Source organism: Suricata suricatta, chromosome 9 (genome assembly GCF_006229205.1).
Source record: "Suricata suricatta isolate VVHF042 chromosome 9, meerkat_22Aug2017_6uvM2_HiC, whole genome shotgun sequence".
Taxonomy (NCBI): Eukaryota; Metazoa; Chordata; class Mammalia; order Carnivora; family Herpestidae; genus Suricata; species Suricata suricatta.
In genome coordinates, this window is record NC_043708.1 from 39639746 (window position 1) to 39646786 (window position 7041).

Below are 7041 nucleotides of genomic sequence, written 5' to 3' on the forward strand. Positions count from 1 at the left end.
GGCTAGAGTCAGAAATAAGAACTAAAAAGCTATTGTAGATATTTGGGCTCTTTCCATAATTTGACTAATGTTGATAATGCTGCAATAAACACCAAGCTGCATGTGACCCTTCAAATTTGTAAAATTACTGATTTGTAAAAACACTGATTCTAGGGGATACATGCACCTCAATGTTTATAGCAGTGCTATCTGCAATAGTCAGATTATGGAGAGAGCCCAAATGTCCACCGACTGATGAGTGGATAATGAAGATGTGGTATATATATACACACACAATAGATTATTACTCAGCCATAAAAAAGAATGAAATATTGTTATTTGCAACAACATGGATGGAGCTAAAGAGTTTTTCATGCTAAGTGAAATAAGTCAGAGAAAGACAACTACCATATGATTTCACTCAAATGTGGAATTTAAGAAACTAAACAAATAAGCATGGAGGAAAAAAAAGGAGAGGCAAACCAAGAAACAGACTCTTACCTATAGAGAACAAGCTGATGGTTGCCAGAGGGGAGGGGGTGGAGGAATGGGTTAAATAGGTGATTGGGATTAAGGAGGGCACTTATTGGGATGAGCACATGGTATATGTCACCGGTGAATCACTAAATCCTACGCTTGAAACTAATATTATGTTAACTAACTGGAATTTAAATAAAAACTGTTTTAAAAAGCTGTTGGGATGCTTGGGTGGCTCAGTCAGTTAAGCATCTGACTTCAGTTCAGAGCGTGATCTTGCAGTTTGTGAGTTCAAGCCCTTCATGGGGCTCTCTTATCAGTGCAGAGCCTGCATTGGATCCTCCACCTCCTCTCTTTCTGCACCTCTCCCAGTCACACTCCCTTTCCAAAAAAAAGTATGTGTGTGTGTGTGTGTGTATATATATATATATATATATATATATATATGTATATATATATATATATATATATATATTTTTTTTTTTTTTTAAAGAAGCCGTTTTAGAGATGAAATTCCCAGTTATTGCCAAGTCAGGTGATTGGTAAATCTTCCTGAAAAGCAACTATAAAGCTAGAAAAAACAGCAAACAACAACAAAATCACCTTTTAACAGTCTGAAAATGAACAAAAGCATGCAACAATCCAAGAAGCATTTCTATCTGAAAATCTGCTTAACTTCCCAAATAGGAACATGGGAATCCGGGTGCTCTCTGGACTTGACCGCCCCCTCCATCCCCCAGCTCAGTGGACAAGGAGGCTTTCCAGGGCAGGCAGGTCCTAAGGACCAGTGGCTCCTCCCTAACTGGGAGGAGGAGATTGCTCAAGGTGGTGTGGGGGAAAGCCTGCATCCAGCAGGATTATTGGTAAGAGTGACAATCACAACCGTAGTTGAGTAGGAGTTGAGTAGGAAAGGCTCACGGCTCTGCCAGCCTGAGTTTGTAGTCATTGTGGGAGAAGGAATATTTCTTGTGTGGCTATGTGTGTGTGCTGCTAATGGAGAAAACTCAAACCAGTTACAGTGCCTCGCTCACCCTGAAGCTGAACATAAAAGGGCCCAGCAAAGGGCAGAAGCCTGGGCATCCTTGAAAATGGCATGAGCTTTGAATGTCGCCCCCTTTACTCCCTTATATATTTATCGGCAGAGGACAGAAGCCTTACTGGCTTGCAGTGGTTGAGTACAACCTCAATCCAACTTCTGTCTGACCAAAGCAATGCAGACACAGGGGTGACTTCACAGAAGGAAGCTGAAAAATAAAAACAAGAACATTTTTAAAAACAATAAAGGAAAAAACCCTAAGCAGAGACATCAGCAGTCACAGACCAGTGAGGAGACCGATTTCAGAAATAAACAAAACTGTAACAACAATCTTCAGCAGCAGAAAAAGCAGAATCCAGAGCAGCTCTAATATATTATATGAAATGTCCAGATTTGAACAAAAACTGCTGGACACACAAGGAGAAGTGTGGTGCACACTCAGGAAATAAAGGCCCCAATAAAATGTGTCACATGTAGCTGAGTTTTGCGCTTCGGCGGTTCACGTCCCCTAAGAAGCAGGTGAGATTAGACATGCGAGCGATTTGGGGGCAGAAATGCCTGTGAACGTGGAGAAGGCGGCAGAAATGGGTAGGAAGAGGCACCTGGGTAGCTCAGTCGGTTAAGCGTCTGACTCCTGATTCTGGCTCAGGTCATGATCTCACCTTTCATGAGCTCCAGCCCCGACCCAGGCTCTGTGCTGACCACTTGGAGTCTGTGATTCTCTCTCTCTCTCTCTCTCTCTCACTCTCTCTCTCTCTCTCTCTCTGCCCTTCCCCTGTGCCCACTCTCTCTCTCTCAAAATAAAAAAAAAATAAAATAAAGAAATAGGTAGGAGATCCTTCAGGCCACAGTGCAGGTCTGAGATCTATGAAATGAGAGCAGAAAAGGAAGGGTTGGCTGCAGGACCCTAAACGGCAGTGTAGTTCGGAGAAAGTCTAGGCTCTACATGGTAGAGGAGCCCCGTGCTGAGCAGGCTCAGCTCTGGAACCCACCCTGAGTTTCTGCCTGGGACTGACCCAGGAGAACCGTGGTCTCAGTGCGAGGAGCCAGATGTGAAGATGCAGCCGCTCAAACACCAAACCTTTTGGCTTCCCGTGACATCCACGCCGACATGCTCCCTTCCAGCAGCTTCTTCCTCCTGTTTTGCTCTCTTCTTCTGCTAGCCAGAATGACTCTGGCCTCTCCACCTGGCCTCAACCATCTCTAGTCTTCTAAGAGCCGCCCTGACCATGAGTTTACTCTGGGGCCTCACCAGAGCCTCAAAGTCAATGAATTCTCACTTCACCATTCTTTATGTTCCATCCCTCCTGATGAAGCATCCTCTAAGTCCCATTCCGGGGGTAATGCCCTCATCCTTAATGGTACCTGCTTGCTAATTCTTATAATTCTTTTAGGGTGTAATTTCCTCCATCTCTGATCAGGCCCTGCACATCCCTGGCCAGGTCGTGTGAAGATTTAACCCCGATCATCACTCTGGTAGCCAGGACAGGAGGTGGGAGCAGCTCCTGAGCTGGAGTAGCTGTTGCCCAGCAGGGATGATGTCTCTGCACTAGCAACTGCAGGAGGAGAGTCATAGCTCCCTCCTAGGGAAGGGTAGCCACCTCTGCAAGCCCTGAGTGTTCAGGGTCCCAGGGGTTCCCAGCCAATGCCCTGACCTTACTTAGCGCCAGAGACTTGTCTGGTCTGGGTACTTAAACATCGCTGGAGCCCTGTGACTCTGTCATAGCTTCTTTCTGCTGCTTGGCTGTTTTAACTCTTCCATTTTAGAAGATAAAGATCTTTTCTTAAGCTGTCAGAGGCCCTCTAGCTAGCACACTTAGCCTTAATGGTTTGTTAACTGCCCTCAATTTCTCATTATCCCATCAAAGGATATCAATACAGCTTCTTAAAAATAAGGCAATTCCACCCCTTGTAGGCATTACTCTCTGATATCTTTTACATGCCAGAGTCACTGCATTTCTCTCTAATGGGACATTTTCTAAGGTCACCATTGGAGAAATCTTCAGCAACTGGCTCTCACCTTGTGCTGGAGACTATCACGCCCTCCATGTTCTACTCAGGATAGCGCCCTTTGTGCCAGCTAGCCAGTAAGTATGCCAGTCCCAAGCCCCGTCTTACTGTCTGTTTTCCCAGACCCAATGCTTGATACCACCTATGTTAGTCTAGGCCCTTCAGGAAGCACACACTAAGTTGTGTTAGCTATGCATGAGATTTCCTGGGGGAAGGAGGAAGGAAAAGGAGCAAGATGGCAGTGCAGGTCTGAGGTAGGGAAGGACTGGGTGAGAAGAGGCTCAGACAGCAGTGTAGTGCAGAGACAGTCTCAGCAGGGCTGATGGAGGGCCCCAGAGAAGACTGCCTCTAAGGAGTCCTGTAGGAGGGAGGCACTGCCCAACCCAAGTCGTTGGCTTAGTTAGGATACCATGCTTGGTAATTGGCTTAGCCATTGGCCAGGGGCACTGGCCTGGGAAGCATGGGTTGGGTATGAGTGCCATGTGGCGTTAGGTGAGGCAGCTGGAAGCTGTCAGTCAACCGTGACCCTCAGCGGTCCTCCTGAATGATGACATGAGAAGTGTAATTCCATCCTCTACATGTGTCCTTTGCCAGTGTTTCTGAGGATCCCCAGACCAGACTGTTTGCACAAATGTATCCTTTTGTTTTGAATTCCTACTCCTGTTTAAGTGACCTATCTCCTCTAGTGATCTGACCACTTCTGGCAACCTCAATTCTCTCCTGGCATCTATGGCCCAAATCTCAAGATCTCACTTCATTCCCCAAAGCAGCATGATCACAGTGCTACACGTATGTGACATGTGAAAGATCTGATGATGATGATGGGGAAAATTCCAAGAGAGAGAAATGAAACACTTGAATTTTAATTTGAGACGCTATCATGTCGAAAGTCCACTGACCCCTGTCTGCTACTAGGACCCTCTCTCAAGGCTTTCCTACCCCTTCCTCCACTTTTCTCTTTCAGAGAACTTCTCCCCATCCATTTCTTCAGCCTCCATTTTCAAAATTCTCCTTCCCCTGGGTTGTTTGGAAGGGAAAAAAATAATCAAGGTTCCTCTGTTTTGCATCCCTTCATGTTGTTTGTGGACAATTTTTTTCTTTTATCTCAACTGCAACCTAAGATGAGTGTCTGGAATCTAACTGAGCCTAACCATAAAAAGGGTTAATTAAGATGTTTTTACTAAAAATTATAGTCAATCCCAGATTTCTGGTACATTCTCATATCTTGGTTTTGGCCACTTCTCATCATATTTTTATTTGCTAATAAATTATTAAAAACCCAATCTCAGATTAAACAGAAGGTTATGTTAGAGTTAATGCAAAGATACAAAAATATAAATAGCCATAAGCCACAGACTTTTCTATGCTATTCCTCATCTTATGTTTACTTTCCAATCTATTGATATTTTCATCTTTGAAGGAGGTAACATTCAGTAACGGCAAATGTACACAAAAAAGATTGCATATCAATTTATGAACAGATGTAGGCACGTAGCCAACATGTATAAAAGGAAACTGTTTTAGGGAGCTTATTCTTTGATGTGCATGTTCTTTTATAAGAATTTGTCTTTATCTCTCCCATAAAAAAAGAAGCCTAGTTCAAAGCACAATCAGTCTTTCATGGTAAGGACAATGGATGGAAGCAATTTGAAGCAAATGCCCTTTGATTAAATAGATGTCTATTTGACTTCTTAATAAATAATCAACATCAAAATAAAAGTCTAGATCTTTTCAAGTTCACATGGCTATGGTTTATTTTAACAGAATTAAATTGTATATGCACTCTGAACTCTGTAGCTTAAATATTTTTAAAAGACTCCTTGGAAATTATTTTAAAATAACCCAACAGCGTTCATGCACCAAAGCATGGAAAATGAAAGCAAATCAAGACCCCTAGAATATATATTTGCCTTTCAGCATCACCTTGTACCTGTAGCTTTGATTGCAAAACGCCCCCTGCAGGTGTTTGTTCTGAAGTCACGTTTCCATAGGAGGAGGTCTGTGCTGCAATATACAGATAAGCAGGAGATGAAACATGGATGAAAAATCTATTAGCTTCCAAACGCAAAGAGAACAGTGGCCTCAGCACTGCGTGTGTGTCCCTTTGCCGGTTTAAAATTTTCTCTGTTCCAATGATGTGGCATGATTGTCCCAATTTTGAAGGAGCCTATCCTGCATTTCTGCTAGTTTGCTGGTACGGGGAGTTGATTTTCATGCCTACAAACTCCTAAGGACAGTGACCATTTTCACACGTGTTTTCTGCCAGGCTGCCCCCCTCGATGGCAGCTGTAGTGACGTCACAGGGACGCTGGGTGCTCTGCCATTGACAATGCCAGCGGACTCTTGGTTCAGTCATGGCCGGCTTTTAACAGTCAGAGTTTTATTTTCTTTTCCATGGTTGGGACAATATGGTCTCCTCAGTGAACTGGAGATTCCCTCAAACACACACAAAACATAAAAATACAAAACAATAGCTCTGCAGCAAAGTTGAATTCTAATTATGTAGTTCTCAGAGTAGGCATTAACTGTGAAAAAAGACCTCAGTATGTCTGCTTACAAGCTGTTTGACCTTTTCTTTGGCAGAGAGTTTTCCTACATGGTTATAGTCATTAAACTAGAACAGGAGCACCCAGGTGGCTTAGTCGGGTAAGCACCTGACTTTGGCTCAGGCCGTGATCTCACACATGGTCTGTGAGCTCGAGTTCTGCTTCAGGTGAGTCTGGCTTCTCTCTGTCTCTCTCTCTGCCCCTCATGGGATTCGCTCTCCCTTTCTCTCTGCTCCTCGCTCACTTGTGCCCCCCCAAAAATAAACTAGAACAAACTATCAATAAGCTAATATTAGTTTGTTAATTAAAAAAATTTTTTTAAATTTATTTCAGAAGTGAAAAGAATAAAAAGTAGAAGTTCCCTTCATTTCCCCACACCTGGTCAGAAACTTTTCACATTAGTATCATGTAACAGTTTGCTATGTATTCTTCCAGACTTTTTAAAGCATTTACATATATACTTACATGTAAGTATATGTAGCAAGTGGAATAGTATCCCCAGAAACTTCACATTTACCTGGAACCTCAGAATGTGATATTCTTTTGGAATAGGGACTTTGCAGGTGTGACCACAGTAAGCACCTTGAGATAAGATCATCCGAAATTAGATAATTAGATGAAACAGGGATGGAGATCTGGAAGCCACATCCATTCCTTTGTTGGCCAAGATGTCTCCACAGAGCTCTGCAGTGGTCAGGAGCATAGCTTGAAAACCACAGGCCTGAGATACAATTTACTCCTTTCTTGATGGCGTTGGCTTTGGGAAGCTATGAGGCCGCTCAATACCTTCTCCTCAGGCTACCTGGTATCTCGGTCATTATCATCAAGTTAAGGGTCAGCCCCCTTATGAGGTGTATGGCTCACCAGCTAGAATCCCCATGCTGCCTCTATTATTATTATTTGCTTTAAAATACATTTAAAATAGGCATACCCAAAAGTACATAAAATGTAAACATATAATAAAATAGCATAATGCACATACCTCTAGAGGCA